The sequence below is a fragment of the Aethalodelphis obliquidens genome, unplaced genomic scaffold (assembly GCF_003676395.1).
Source record: "Aethalodelphis obliquidens isolate GAN/ISIS:26980383/991018 unplaced genomic scaffold, ASM367639v1 scaffold26, whole genome shotgun sequence".
In the NCBI taxonomy this organism is placed as follows: Eukaryota; Metazoa; Chordata; class Mammalia; order Artiodactyla; family Delphinidae; genus Aethalodelphis; species Aethalodelphis obliquidens.
The window spans coordinates 7,947,368-7,963,969 of NW_020837970.1; the positions used below are offsets into that span (position 1 = coordinate 7,947,368).

General features: G+C 43.2%; 1 protein-coding gene and 1 pseudogene across 2 annotated transcripts in view; one reads left to right on the forward strand and one right to left on the reverse strand.

Moving 5' to 3' along the window:
- Window positions 1-16,602, reverse strand: part of RORA (RAR related orphan receptor A) — a 733,771-nt gene that overhangs the window by 192,535 nt on the left and 524,634 nt on the right. The window lies entirely within an intron of this gene.
- LOC113629344 (ferritin light chain pseudogene) lies at window positions 2,858-3,707 on the forward strand (annotated as a pseudogene).

Genomic DNA, 16,602 nt, shown 5'->3' on the forward strand with positions numbered 1-16,602 from the left:
AAGTGACACCAAGATCCTTCCCCAGAGATTCACAAACAGACCACTGAGCAAGAGGCATGCACGCCACAGAGACTGGGACTTCGTGGAGTTGTGGAAGAGTGATGGGTGGAACCAACTCTCTAAACGCAAAGCACTCACAAACCGTGAACCAAAAGTGACCTTGCTGGATGTTTTGGGAAAGTCACTTAACTTCTCTGGGCCTTAGTTTTCTCATCTGTAGAATGAGATAGCTGAACTACACACTTGCTTGATTTCCCTTCTAGAGCCTTGATCAATGACTCCTTGCCGTGCTTTCAAGCTAACAAACCAAACTTCCTCTAAGCAACAGGCTGCCAGATCTACTTCTCAGTGTGAAAAAAATCTAATGTAGCTCACAATCAAGGGCAACCCCCTGAAACTTTTTTCTTTTTGCTTTTAAAAACCAAAGAAGAAAGAAGGCAGTATCCACAAAACGTAGTATAAGTAAAAGATACACTTCTTTTGGGTGATATTTTTAAATTATCTGGGCTAGAGAAAAATGGTACCTTTTGATAAAGTTGTGAGACTCATAATCTTACCCAGCCCATCATATATATATCTATATATATATGGAGAGCGAGAGAAGCATTCCCAGGTAATGCTTTAGAGTAATTTCCAACTTAACACTATGATAACAATTTTAAATTGACAAGTAATATCCTTAAAATGAAGAAGAAAAAATCTCCACAACGACCCTCCCCAAACTAGGACCTCTAATACAGCAAGATTCCCTGACTCTATTTAGCCGACTATGCTTCAAAGTAAAGCAAAGAAAATGTCATGAAAATACCACAAATTTATCACTGTCAGGGTATCAGCAGTTTCAGAGTTACAGTTATGGCAAGAGTAGAGCACTTGAGGGATAGAATCTGATTTTTCCAATCAGTGCCAAACCTTGGACCAATTAACTTCCTTGATGGACTTCTTACTGTCTCTTGGTTTCTAGGCAATTGTCTGGGTACCAAGCTTATTTTAACTTTTTTTTTTTTTGGTAAGAAATGGCATCTTTCCTCCTCCCCAGACATACCAATTACCACAATGGCATTTCCAGAGGCCCTGCATTTTGGACAAGTGCCTAGCTACAAAGATGTCCTTTTGCCACCTTGCTAATATTCAGCCTGTGTGCCTTCTCTTGTCCTCTCTCACAATTGTTGAGACAGAGATATATGCAACATGTATAAGTTCTGTGTGAGAATAAAAAACAGAAAGAAAAAAAAACACAACAAAAAATATGTGAAATAACAGATACACACTACCATTATAAAAGAGATAAACAACAAAAACCTACTGTATAGCACAGGGAACTATATTCAATATCTTGTAATAACCTATAGGGGAAAAGAATCTGAAAAAGAACATATCTATATATGTATGTTTTTATATATATATATGTTTTATATATATATGTTTTATATATATTTTTTAATATATGTTTTATATATATATATATTTGAATCACTTTGCTATACAACTGAAACTAACACATTGTAAATCAACTATACTTCAATAAAAAAATACCTAAAATAGGACACTGTGCAGTTTTTTTCTTCTTTTTGTTTTTAAATAGATCAGTGTTTCTCTATTTCAAGTGAGTGTGTGTGGCAGGGAGAAGGAGAGGTGAATGATAATTAACAAAACCTGTTCTGTAATGGGCCAGCTTGTTACATGCATGTACACAAGCCCCAGAACACTAACTCTTCATTTCATTTCTAGAAAAGGAGGTCTCCAAATACGAAGGCCTTTGCAAGATTTATTCTCCCTCCTCACAAGACGCCTGCATTAAATAAGACGCCCATTATTCAAGCCGTGGTCTTGGGAGAATGGTTTAACCACTCTTGAACCTCTGTTTCCTTATCCATAAAATGGGGATAAAATTCTCAGTGCTAAGTTTATAGTAAGACTTAAATAAGGCCATTCACATGGGACACATAGCAGAGTGTCTCTTTCCTTTTAAAGATGTTTCTAATTGCAGATACTTTGCACTGGATAAACAGAGAGCTACCCCTTGGGTGAAGACAGGCAATACCTATTAATTAGAGCCCTGCTGTTACAGAGACGGATAATCTGGTAAATAAACGTTTGAGAGCAAGGGCAGAACTTTCAGACTAAAATCTGGAAGATTAGACCCCCCTCCTGCCATAAAACCAACAAACACAGTGATAAGGTTGAGATCGTCTGGGTCCACCTGTTCCCTCCTGTCCTTCTCTTTCACTTCCTCATTGTAAGGAGCTGGTAGTTCAAACAGCAATTTATATGCAGCATAAGAACATGAGATAAGAATCAAGGCCCAGCATGTAGGCTTTTTTTTTTGAATGGCTAACAATTGTTTCATAAAGAAAACCTATCACTTTGTGCTGGCCTGTGTCCCTGCTCGCCCCAGTCCTGACTTGTCCCATGAGCTTGCTCTATTCCACACTGTCAAGGAGACAATCAGTGCAGGATTCAGATCAGGAACACAGCCCGAATAGGGCCTCGCCAAACAAAATGATGTTACAAAACAATGTCCTTGTCTAGGACAAAAGAGCTATTAATGATAATCAGTACATATTATTGAAAGTGCTCCAAGTAATCTCTGGACTTTGTTTTAAAAATTCTTAATGGACACTAATGCTTAGGGTTCACTTAAAAGAGAAATAAATTATGTGCCAGGGTTGCAGGGACCAAGGACAACACTAGGAAGGCATCAAAACATTAGCAACATTACGACAATCAAACATTTTTAATTGCATTAAAAAGCCTTTAAAAGGATTGCGCTCAGCGGTTCCCCGGATCTGTCTCTTGCTTCAACAGTGTTTGGACGGAACTGACCCAGGGTCGCCCTTTCCTCCAGCTTCCGACCACCCCCCAACCTTCGGAGTCAGCAACTCAGCTATCCTCGGTCACCGGGACCAGCCAACACCATTTTTTGAGCCGAACTCCTTATTACCGATCAACCATGAGCTCCCAGATTCGTCAGAATTATTCCACCGAGGTGGAGGCCGCCGTCAACCGCCTGGTCAACATGCATCTGCGGGCCTCCTACACCTACCTCTCTCTGGGCTTCTATTTCGACCGCGACGATGTGGCTCTGCAGGGCGTGGGCCACTTTTTCCGCGAATTGGCCGAAGAGAAGCACGAGAGCGCTGAGCGTCTCTTGAAAATGCAAAACCAACGCGGCGGCCGCGCCCTCTTCCAGGACTTGCAGAAGCCATCTCAAGATGAGTGGGGTAAAACTCAGGACGCTATGGAAGCCGCCATTAACATGGAGAAGAACCTGAACCAGGCCCTTCTCCATCTGCATGCCCTGGCTTGTGTCCATGCAGACCCCCACCTCTGCGACTTCCTGGAGAGCCACTTCCTAGATGAGGAGGTGAAACTCATCAAGAAGATGGGTGGGGCTTCCCTGGTGGCGCAGTGGTTGAGAGTCCGCCTGCCGATGCAGGGGAACGCCAGCTCGTGCCCTAGTCCGGGAAGATCCCACGTGCCGCGGAGCGGCTGGTCCCGTGAGCCATGGCCGCTGCGCCTGCGCGTGCGGAGCCTGTGCTCCGCAACGGGAGAGGCCGCAACAGTGAGAGGCCCGCGTACCGCAAAAAAAAAAAAAAAAAAAAAAAGAAGATGGGTGACCACCTGACCAACCTCCACAGGCTGCTGGTCCCCAGGCTGGGCTGGGCGAGTATCTCTTCGAAAGGCTCACCCTCAAGCACGACTAGGAGCCTCCGGAGCCCAGTGGCCTTTGAGGAGCCCCTCTGGTGTTAGGGCTTCTTCTTGAAGCCCCGCTCTGTGGCCAGTAGGCAGCTTGTTAACCACACTGGAGCCCTCTCCCAAGCCATGGACCAAATGGAAACAATAAAGCTTTTTGCAGGAAAAAAAAAAAAAAAAAGCCTTTAAAAGTCATTTAGAAATACTAATTATGAAGATAAATTATACTTTAACGTGAGGTTTCTTTTATGTTAGATTTGAGCCTAGGTTGAGCTGTTTCGATGATAATACTTCAGCTCCTTTACCAATCGAGGTACTTTTTACAACACACACACAAAAATTAATTTTAGTTTGAAAAGTGGTTATGGGAATGAATAAGAGAAATTTTTTCTGGTTTTTGAATTTAAAAAAAATGTTTATGATTGCACTCCATCTCTAGGTCATATTTCCTGACATATGTGCCCAGAAATACCTTTTAGTTTTGGGCAGGCAGGACAGAGCTATACACTCTTTCAAGTCCTCCCTTTATCTTTGACAAAACAATTCCAAGCACAAAACATCATTCCTGGTCCCCCAGCAAAGGCAATATCAAGAGACCATCAGTCTATCCTAGAAAGAAATTTTGAGACTAAACTTATTTGGGAAACATCCACTTTCTCTTTTAGAGATGACTATTCACTGCATTATGAAAAGTCCATACCTAGGGAGGGTAATTTCTCCTCTTATGGCTTGCTGATGCCAAATGTATGATTAGCACTAATGGACAGTAAGAATAATAAGAATCTTTGTTCTTTCACATTGATTTCCTTTTATCAAGTCTCTATCCTGAAAATGGAGTTACCCATTAGATATTACTTGGTTAACTTAACTTTGATCTTGGAGAGCTCTGGGCAGAGATGTGAACTGACAACTATTAACACTTCCAGCTTAGCCTTCTGGAATTGAGTAGTTTTATCTTATAAGTGAATGATCCAACTCAGGTAAAGATCAACATATTTTACCATGCTTTTCCAGGAAACGCTTTACTTATATGCCTCTGAAATCTGTTGAAATTGTCTATCTTTGCTACTAACAGGGCAGGGACGGACTTGAATGATCTGTAGGTGACATGCTTGGATGTTGTCAAACACGTGGCTCTAGCCTCAATGCCCCAAATCAAAGCTACCAGAACTGGTTGGACAAGGATGACCCAAAGATTATGGAGTTGGGGCCCCAAAGCAAGTCAGGCTTCTCATCTATTATGTCCTTGTATATGGATACTCCTCACATGTTACGTCCTTGTATACTCAACATAATCATACCTCATGGACCATGGATCCTGGTCAGCATACCAGATCAAGGCAAATAATGACTGAAGAAATGTCACCTGGTCTGCAGCCATCCCAAACCAAAGTCTGCTACTGATGTCAGAAGCATGGATAAAGCAAGGGTATACTAGTTATGGCAAAGGAGGAAACAATTCCATGGGTTCACTTGTGTGCTGAATCACCTAGAAAGGAGAGGGAATCTTTTGAAGTGGAAACAAGGGGAATTTGGCTCTAAATTTGGAGGAAATGAGCTCTACTCTCAGAACTAGGGTGAACTAAAAGCCCCAGAATCCACTGGGGTATCAAATAAGTATTTAGAAGTGGAGAGATGGCTTCAGTTATTCCGGAATGTACAGGATACCAAGGGTCTGTAAAGGTTTCTAAAAATGTCAACATTATTATCATCTTGAAGAAGAAAGATGAAAAGTCCAATTAAATCAACTATCTATAGCCTTTCCACTCTCCTCTGATGACAATTTTTGGCAATTTGTCTGGATTGACCACTGCTGGGTGACAATTCAAGAAAAGAAGGTAGTTGCCAGGGCATTTACTTTGCATTCACAGAATTTATCGAGTGTGATAATTAGATGCAGAAACTCTTCTCCCATATGAGATTTAGAGTCAGGAAAACTGGATCCCAGGTCTAGCTCTGTCACTTGCCAGCTGTGTGAGTTTGGCCAGAATACTTCATCTCTCTGAGACTCAGTTTCCTCATCTCTGAAACAAGGGAAAATTTTTTTCTCCTTTCATCTGGCAATGCAAACACTGGAAATGTAGGCTTAGGAAGTAGTTATGGATGAACACCAGGCTTTCATCACAACATTGTTTCTATAAGCAACACATGAGGGGGGAAACCACTCACATGTCAACAGTAGAGGAAGAGTTAAGTAAACGATGTATGTTGACATAATGGAATACCCTACCATTATTAAAATAATGAAAACTTAATCGCGGGCTTCCCTGGTGGTGCAGTGGCTAAGAATCTGCCTGCCAATGAAGGGGACACAGGTTCAAACCCTGGTCCGGGAAGATCCCACATGCTGCGGAGCAACTAAGCCCACGTGCCACAACTACTGAGCCTGCACTCTAGAGCCTGCAAGCTACAGCTACTGAGCCCACGTGCCACAACTACTGAAGCCTGCGTGCCTAGAGCCTGTGCTCCGCAAGAAGAGAAGCCACTGCAATGAGAAGCCCATGCACCACAACGAAGAGCAGCCTCCACTCACCGCAACTAGAGAAAGCCCGCATGCAACAACAAAGACCCAACGCAGCCAAAAATAAATAAATAAAATAATTTAAAAAAATTAAAAAATCTTAATCGCAAAGAAAGATGTCTTAAGAAAATCAAAAGACTAAAAAATATACACAAGATTAATGACATTGGTTATCTCTGAGTGGAGGAATTATGAATGATTAGTATTTTATCTTCTTTGTCTATGTTTTTTAAAATTTCTATAATAAAGCTGTACAAATAAGATTTTAACAATAAGAAAGAAAAGTCAATATTAAAATGAAATAATGAATGGAAATGTGACTTAGTATCGGTTATTATCACAATCATCACCTCTCTGGGACCAGTAGGAGACCCAGTTTCCTATGGCAACTACTAATTGCATTACACACTCCAGGGAACTCTATCTGAAGTCTTTAGTATACGTGTGATGGCATAGCTGGCAACTATAGGAGGGCCCCATGGTGATGGGCAATCTCATAATACAGTTGACTCTTGAACAACTCAGGGTTAAACCACATATAACTTATAGTTGGCCCTCTATAACCATGGTTCCTCCACATCCATGGGTTCAACCAACACTGGACCGTGTAGTATTGTAGTTTTTACTACTGAAAAATATCCGCCTGTAAGTGAACCTGTGCAATTCAAACCCATGTTGTTCAAGGGTCAATTGGACTTGGCAAAGTAGTAATCGAACCACCAATCAACATGCTGATGAAGGTCTGAAAAATAAGCCTTTTTGAGTTCAATGTATAATGTTCTAGAATGCAGTGAGAAACCTGGACTCTGATGTTGGACAAGCCTTGACTCCTGGGCAAACAAGTGTCCTTTAGCTACCTAACAGAGGTTTTGTTTATCCTGATGACTAAGGGTATCTGATCGTGCTGTCAGCACATTCTAGCATTCAGGTCCCCCATGGGTTTGTGGAGACCTCTGCAGAGCATGTGTGGTCTCAGACACTGATCACAAATCCCTCAAGACAAGAGTGAGCCCTTTTGTCAGTACCCCCTGAGAACTCACTGGGACTCAGAGCCATGTCATGTGAAGAGCAGGATCTTTGGAGAGAGGAGGCCCAGGCTGCAAGCCCGGCTTCACCACCAACAGTGAAGTCATTTCACTTTAGGCAAGTTACTTAGCCTGAGCTGCAGTTTCAATTTCTGTGGGATGGAGGTAAGAATACCTTCTTTGTGGGGCTGTTATGGTCATCAAATGGAACACACACTGCAAAGCTGAAAGCTGTCAATGGTTCTTGAACTCCATTACCTAAGCAAGGTATCTTACAGCAATGCGTTGGAATGTCTCCACGGAGAAGGGAATGAAAAAAGGCCTATATGTCCTTGGACTGCGGCATTAAGGTGGCACTGAGCTTCGGAACAAACTATGGGTTCTTTTTGAGACTGATATATCTTGTCATAATTTGTTTGATTTCAGTTAGCACAGCCCGCCCTCCCTCTCTCCCTCTCTCTCTCTCTCTCTCCCTGCTTCTTTTAGTCTTAAGAAGATTGTAATGGCTTGAGTCACATTCCCCAAGAAGATATGTTCAAGTCCTAAGCCATGGTACCTGTGAATGTGACCTTATTTGGAAATTGGGTCTTCACAGATGCAGTCAAGATGAGGTCATATGGGATTAAGGTGGGCCTTCAATCCAGTGATCGCTCGCTGTCTTTACAAGAGAAAGGAGAGGGATATTTGGATACAGAGACACAGAAGACACAGGGAAGGTCACATGAAGATGGAGGCAGAGACTGGAGGGATGCAGCTACAGGCCAAAGAATGGTAAGGACTGCCAACAACTATCAGAAGCTAGGAGAGAAACTTCTAGAAATTCTCCCCTAGAGACTTCAGAGGGAGCACGGCCCTGCTGATTTTGGACTTTTAGCATCCAGAACTGTGACAGAATACATTTCTGCTCTTTTAAGCCACCCAGTTTGTGGCAAGTTGTTACAGCAGCCCCAGGAAATTAATACAAAGGTCCAGGAAACTTTAAGAGTTTATCTTGACAGTACTCTGGAATTTTTCAAAAACAGGATGTGGCAGTTTTCCTGCTACCCCTTCAAATCCATTCTCCCATCTTCCATGGCAGGCACATTTTATTTTATTTTATTTCATTTTATTTTTTTAAAAAATTTGGCTTTGCCACGTGGCATGTGGGATCTTAGTTCCCCGACCAGGGATTGAACCCACGCCCCCTGCATTGGGAGCACAGAGTCTTAGCCACTGGACCACCAGGGAAGTCCCAACAGGCACATTTTACATAGGCAGACAGAGGGCCAGTTAGAGTTTGCATTTCTCAGAGTCCCTTGGGGCTGGGTACAGCCACAACACTAGGTGGTCCCCAAGAATTGTGATCTGAAGGAGGGTGTGTAACGTCCATGTCACTTAAAAGGAAATGAAGGAAACTCCTTGCCCAGATCTCCCCTCTCTCTCTTCCCGTGGACTGGAATTTGCATGAGACCGCCATCCAGTTCCAACCATGGGGGAAGGGCCATCTTTGGAGGCAGGACTGTGGAGCTCATGAGCCGGGCTTCCCTGGCAGCCTCCACTGGCTCAAACCTCACAGGCGAGAGAAGCAAATCCCTACCCCACAGAGGCCACTGTGTTGTTGGGTCTCTTTGCTACAGCAGCTTTTAGCCTTTACCCTAACAAATACAAATGATTAGGAAGGAACTCTCGTTTACAGTTTAGAAGCACCAAATGTTAGATCTGGAAGAGTCTTAAGAAATTGTACCTCTCCCTGGATAAGGACTCAGGAACTTTAGGGCCTGAGAGCAATTAGTGATTTGTTCCAAGTCAACCGGCCAGTGAGAAGCAGGGCAGAGAATGGCGCTCAGCTCTGCAGGCTCTGAGGCCTGGCTGTGTTCAAGTCTCCCCACAATCATAGAAGACACCTCAACAGACCACCCACGTCATTTGGAAGCATCACTTAAGCTAGACCGAAATCAGATCCCGTCAGCCCCTTGCTCAAACTCCTTCCATGGCTCATCAGGTCCTCCACGACCCAGCCCACCTGGGTCTCCAGCTCGTGTCCTCCTCTCTCTACCTGGCCTAGCTCACTCTTCTACACTTGGATTTTCTCTGAAGCTCTGAGCTTGCTCTGGCCCTGAGTCCTTTCTGCTTATGACTCCCTCTGCCTGGTTCAATTTTCCTCCAGATTTTCCGAGTCCTCCCTCACATCCACTCCTATCTCCGCTCACAGGCCACTTCCTCTCAGGATGCTGCCCGACCAGCTCATCCAGAACTGTGTTCCCTGCCCCATTCTCTACCTTGCTTTGCTTTTCACAGTTATTTCTCTTCTGACACTCTATTAAATAGTTGACGTATGTCTTTCCAACAATGTCAGCTCTTGCCGGCTGGAACTTCGTGTTCCTGATTTATCACTGAACTTTTTAGTGCTTTGAATGTACCTGGCACAAAGGATAAGCTCGAGGAAATCTGTCCAGTGAACGAGGATGGCTCCCCAAAGCTATGCGTCTAGTTTACCGATTGTGACCCCAAAGCTTAGTCCTCCAGAAATGTACAGAGAGCCCAAGGGGAATATAGGTGGTGGGCCAAGTGCTAAATGAGACGATTTAGGGGCACAGAAGGAAAGGTTTGCCCAGGTGAAGAGAAAGTGGAAGGCTCCACACAAAAAGTGAGAGGAGGGAGAACACATACCGACCCCAGTACCCACAGCAGAGGTCAGGCAATCAATAGCAAAGTTAAAATGGCCCTTTTAAACACTTCTGATAAAATCAATTTGGTCATTACCGGAGCTGAACACAGGGCACATCGGCCTCATCTGTTAGCAAGATCTTTATGATCTTGTTAACGGATCCCCGACATAGAAGCTGTAAAGGTTATAACCCAACTTGTAAAGCTAATCTCATATTGGCTCTGGGATAATAAAGAACCTACAGAAAAATTCCCACTTAGCCATATGTTATATAGCAAGAAGCAAGGGCTTGTGTGGCTTCTCACACATGGCAATTCAGAATAGTTTAACTCTCCCACTGCTGAGATGGAGAAAGCTATTTTGGAAGCACTGACTTCAGTACTCAAAGTTCTTAGATACAACAGCTTAGAGGTTGGGTTTAGCAATCTCCCTTCTATTCAAAGTGACTTAAAAATAAAAGTCAGGATACCACCACCACTGAATTATGCTGGGACCAAGAGGAAATAGCAGTTTGGCAAAAGTCTCTTTGCCAAACTTAGTTTTTTATTTTTAATTTTTAAAGATAGCTCTGTTTTATATTTGTATACCCCAGAGTTCAAATCCTTGTATTATTATTATTATTATTTGATATGTGAGTTTGGGGTCATTCTTCTTAAATTGAATAATGCATCATCATTTCTTCATTCATACCCTTCTGGACCGCATGGTCCAGGGCATGTCTATGGGGGAGTAGTACTGAAAGGGAAAACCAGTTGATGCTACACAGCAGGTTTAGAAAACACAACAAACAATCACAAAACCTTTCTCAGTGGCCTTGAAAAGGAAACAAGGGGAAATGTGAGTGCACCAGGCATTTAGCTGCTGTACTGAACGTGAAATATGTAGGAGTGATATGATACAATGTCTGAGATTTGCTTTAAAATGCTTCAGCAAAGAAAAAAGGGAATAGATAAAGCAAGTGTGACAAAATCTTGTGTTGAATCTGAGTGTTGGGTATACCTGAGTTCATTACACTGTTGCCTCCGTTTACATATGTTTGAAGTTTCCATAATAAAGTAGTCCTTATTGGCTGGAAAACATTAAAAAGCGGCTCAGTCTCCCTCACACAGAGTTTGGGAGTGACTCTGCCCGTGCGTGTGAATACGCAGCAGTCATATTTCCTCAGCAGCTGAAAAAAGTGTTAGTCACTAGAGCAGGTTTGCATACTTTGTAAAGCAGATACCCGTAGAATATTTACTTATTTATTTAGTCATTCATTTTATTTTTTATATGAAAAGGAATATGTCATCGCTTTTATTCCTCCCCTTTAATTCTCATTTCCAGTGAGGTCTTAGTCTTTCCAATCATGACTTTCTCAACCATGATACACTGCAGGAACATTGGTTGATGAGGGAATACTGGAATGTGTTAAAGCCGTGTGAAGGAAGCACACAGAAGAACATAAATCAGGAGAACTGACTTTGAATCCCACCGGCCCCTCACCAGCCCTCCACCATCTTTTTACTAGAGTTTTGATGGCTCTGCCCTCTTGGACAATCTTTTGCGTGATTCCCTTTGTTCTGAGCAGCCCACATTTTGTTGGCTGGATGGAGGCCCGTAAGTGGCATATAATAGCAGCCACCCTTAAAAGTTGGCCAGCTTAACCACACAGAAACCTAAACAGAATCAGAAGTCTCTTGGTTGATGATTCCAAACAAAAACGTGAGAAATACCAGCTACCCTCTTAAATGGTTATTTTAAGGCAAATGGCTGTCTCCAACTTGCAGTTCAGTCCCTCTGCAGGTAATTTCTTTTTCTAAATTTATTTTGTTGAAGTACAGTTGATTTATACCGTTGTGTTAATTTCTGCTGTACAGCAAAGTGTTTCATATATTTTTATATATATTCTTTTCCATATTCTTTTTTGTTATGGTTTATTACAGGATATTGACTGTAGTTCCCTGTGCTATACAGTAGGACCTTGTTGTTTATCCATTCTATATATAATAGTTTGCGTCTGCTATCCCCAACTCCCAATCCATCCCTCCCCCACCTCCCCTCCTCTTTGGCAACAAGAAGTCTGTTCTCTCTGTCCCTCTGCAGGTAATTTCAATTCATCATCCAGAATAGCAATCTGATCCTCATTTAAACAAGATGGAGCAATCTCCATGAGGGTTTTTTTCCCCGAGTCCTACACTTTGAAAAGCTCATTTGAAGGTTATTCAAGGGAAACTTGCAAGTTCACCATTGTAACAACCTATTCACTCTTGTACAATGGACAGCATATTTTCACCCCATCTTCTGATTCTGTCATCTCCCTCTGTGAAGTAAGCAGTGAGGACACTGTTAAACCATTTTACAGTGAGGAAACGGTGTTGGAAAAGTGGAGGGGCATGCTCAAGGTCAACTGGCCCCTGTATGACAGAGTTGGGGCCGGAGCTCAGCCATGCAATGTTTTCAGTGGTCCTTGCAGTTACTTCCTCCCCTGGCTGAACCCTTTAAGGGCTCCTCCCATGCCCACATCAAAAACCAAAGGCACCCAGCAAACAGTACCAGAGATACACGTCTGAATCCTGGCTCCAAGAGCTGCCTGTGTTCTCCCATCACCTCCCACCAGCACTAACATTTTCACCAAAAGGCTCTCCTAGCTTTTTTTTTTTTTTTTTTGCGGTACGTGGGCCTCTCACTGTTGTGGCCTCTCCCGTTGCGGAGCACAGGCTCCGACGTGCAGGCCCAGCGGCCATGGCTCACGGGCCCAGCCGCTCCGCGGCATGTGGGATCTTCCCGGACCGGGGCACGAACCCGTGTCCCCTGCATCGGCAGGCGGACTCTCAACCACTGCGCCACCAGGGAAGCCCTGGCTGTCCCTTCTCATTCTGTGCAGTTGGGATTTGATAAACCAGAGTTTAGATGGTTTACTGCTGCACAAGTGAGTGCCCCTTGTTCTACTCCTATCTGTGAACAACACAGGAGGAGACCTGCCCAAGCCTCTGGGACACTCCTTGCTGCCAGAGGGACAGACTGGACTCCTGTGATATTATATTATGCAAACGCATGGTGATCCACTCTGCCACTCACAGCCATGTGTCCCGCCCTCTGCCCTTTCACCCACGCAACATTGAAACAGCGCTCTCAAGGCCTTTATGAATTTGGAAATCAACCCCTATCCAGGGAGGTAGCTTTAGTTACTTCCGTTTTCAAAACCGTCACTCATGTGGTCCCAGAACCAAAGGCAAGTGTGAAACTATTTGACCATCTCATAAATGGACAACAAAGGGACAATCTGATCTTTCAGCTCAAAGTAGAATTTGCTCAAGTATGAAACCTGAGACTTGCCATCTATATAACCTGGTTGACTGGATGATTGTTTTCTCCCTGCCCATGTTGTTAGGCACTGTGTTAGGTGATGGGATACAGCAAGGTATCAATTGTCCCTATACTCATGGTGCTTCGGGGGAAAAGCCTACAATACGAGAGTATCGGCCCAAGCCTCAATGGGTGACCCAAATTCCATTCTGGCTATCCATTTCACATCAGCCCCATCCACGCTCCTAGATGTCATTTCTTCTCCCTAGGGAAGCCCAATTATAGCTCTTCACATCCATGAGCTTCAAGAGTAAAAAGTGTTTGGGCGGGGGGCACTGAAATGTTAATTTAGCCCAACTCTTAGCACATTCTCTTTGCATTGTTGGTCACTTGAGGGCCTGCTGACTTTTTTCGGGTCCATCAAGGAATGTATGTTCATCAAGGAATGTATGTGACAGGGATTTCTCCCTGCTTATATATTTTCCCATACAAACATCTTGATTTTTAAATTTGCATTCTAAAAGATTCTTATATATGATCTGATTATTCCAAATAATTCCTACAACTGCTGTATGATGAAGATAACTGATCTTGTTACTCTTTATTTATACAAATAAAGCCTATGGCTCAGTTTCCAAAGTAACAGAACAAATAAAACAAGCCATCTCCCTGTTGCCAATATGGGAATGTCAATATGATATCACATGGCTTTGAACTTAGACATCAGGAACCTTTCAGCCAACTCAACATCCTCCTGATTATTAATAGTTTTCCCCCAACAGTCATATTTGGTGTCACTTACTGAAGAGTACTTTAAATATGGCTATAAAAAGTACACAGATGAAGCAAATTCAGGATTTTAGTTTCAGCAAATGAAGGCTAAGTGACTAATCAGAGTGAATGTGACTCAGTCAGGAGCATTCATGGCAGAATGAATCAGCCACATACAGCAAGTCTGGCACCAAGTACTGCTTCTATGACCACCACGTCTCCGATAAAGCACGAAGCTGCGCAGAAATCCGACATCACTTCCAAGCTGACAGAAGTATTATTATTATTATATATTATGGTGAAACTCTGAGCCTCACTGTAAGTCGTCATTTGATATAGTTTTAACAATGACAGTAAAATACCGCCACAAGTGGCACTGTCAACTTTTCTATGAGGGCTACCGTTTCCTCACGGTGACATTCAAAGTACAGAGTCTCCTTCATCTAAAGGAGCTGTCCTATCCGCTCGCTAATGGGAACAATTCATTTAACCTGCACTGGAAGTACAGCCAAGGAATGGAGTAATATGTACAAGATCCAGGGGGAATCAGCTCTCCCAGCCGGCCCCTCCCGCCATTTGATTCATTGACAAGAGTTCCACTTTCTTTCCACTTAGGCTGACTTACAGAAAAAAAGGACATTCCAGAAAATTAAGTTAACTATTAGCCAAATCCCCTCATGTTGCTGGCTTGGATTATATAACAGTTCCCTAATTCCAGAAGCTGGGGAACAGGAGGCCCATATTTCTCTGGTTTCGCATCATTTTAATGCCCCCTTCACTCTCCCCTCCCCTCCTCTCAGCCCACCATAAGGCCACATGTGTCTCTGACAGGCTACAGAGCACGGATGCCTCATGTGTTTTAATTACGTGGGACGCTTGTGCTTTCATTGCAGTGCATCCTGGCTTCATAAAATCCTCACTTCCCAGGACCCTCACTCACTGCCTCTGACCCACTCACCAGATCACATTTGCAGAGCCAAAATTCTAGAAACAGCACCTGCAATCATTAATGTATTAAACCGCTGTTCCAAAATGACTAAACGCATTATTTCTGCTGTAGGAGAAAATGCTGAGGGGAAGCAAGAGCAAAGGTAAAAGACCTGATTTTCCTAAAATGGAGATGGCCTCGGAGGCATTTATATTCTCGAAGGACACAGTTGCGATTCTTCTGATCATTTTTAAATCAACTTAATGAGTGTGAGATGGTCCTCTCGCTAAACTGATATAATAGATAAACAATACCTGCACTTACTGTGGGCAACTGAAACTGGGAAACTGTTTTCTGAGATTCTAAAGGGTTTTTCAGGGGAGCAAAACTGAGGGTCCGACATCTGAAAGAGGCCTTATGTTCTGCCCTCGCTCTTGACTGGCTGACACAATAAAGAGGGGAAGAGATTTTTGTGCCACAATAAACGAAACACAACTCCAGCTGGTATGGATTGCTTTTTGTAGGATTTTGAGTAATGTCCATATTACAAATTTTACCTCTACTTAGGACTTCCTTAAAAGGTAACTAAATGCCAAGCCAGTTGCAATAATAAACATCTACAGAGCTACATAAACCCCAACAGACTACTTTTTCAAAAACCAAAAGCCTAAGTTAGATGCTCTTTGTTCCACACAGCTGCCCAAATGAGGCCTCCCCTCACCCCAATCTCACAAGAACAGTCAAAACCCCAAATCGGACCTTTCTGACGATCTTTTACAAAGTGAATGTTAAACGCAAACAAAGTATCATCTAACCAGCTGTCCTCATCCTCTCAATCTACAGAGCTGTCCACATTTGCTCTTTCCTTCCTCACATCTAACTTTTCTGTTCCCAAACACTAGAAACTTCAGAGCCACTCAACGCACTGCAGAATTTCTGCCAGGTCTGGATCACACCAGGCCTGCTCTTGTGTTAATGAAATCAGGCCCGCTACTCAGTACAATCTGGGGTCTACTGCAACCCTGAAGAGACAGAAATGTCTCATTTTTACACGTTCCTCCAATTTCATAAGGTATTTTTGTTATTGCAAAATCCAGTGCTTTATAATAAATTTATAGGGTGCCTAGGGGGATAGCCATTCATATTATATGGCATCTCATTCACGGTTCCTCCGGGATGGAAACGCAGAGCTATACCTCTCAGTCAGCTGACAACTCTCACCTGTGAAGTTCCTGTCTGATAGGACAAATGAGACTCCTTTGGGATTCCACACACATGCAGAATATGAAAGCCGACCAAGTGAAAACGGTGCCACTCTGCTCTTGAAGTAGGATCACCCAGGTAAGCTGGAAAAAAGCTCCCGTGTTTGCAGTCATGAAATGATTACATATTTTATGGTAGAAACTGGTAGAAAGTACCAATCTTGAGTGATTTTTACATACTTGATGCTGAAATTGATGTGTCACCCCTTCCTCTTTCTTTTCAGAAGCATCAGCAGCCACAGTTATGTACCAAGGAGGGGAGAATGCCATGGGAGCAATGGCCCAGGATGCAGGCAATTATTTAAAAACAATAAAAATCCCAGCTAAGAGCTGGTTTGCTTTTGATTATTACCATGGGCCGACAATTCTAAACAATGTCAGTGGTAAAATATTCTTCCCCAGGGCCAGCCACTTCCATCACCTGCCCCTGTCTGATATGGCACTGTGAAAGCCTTCCGATATCTTTC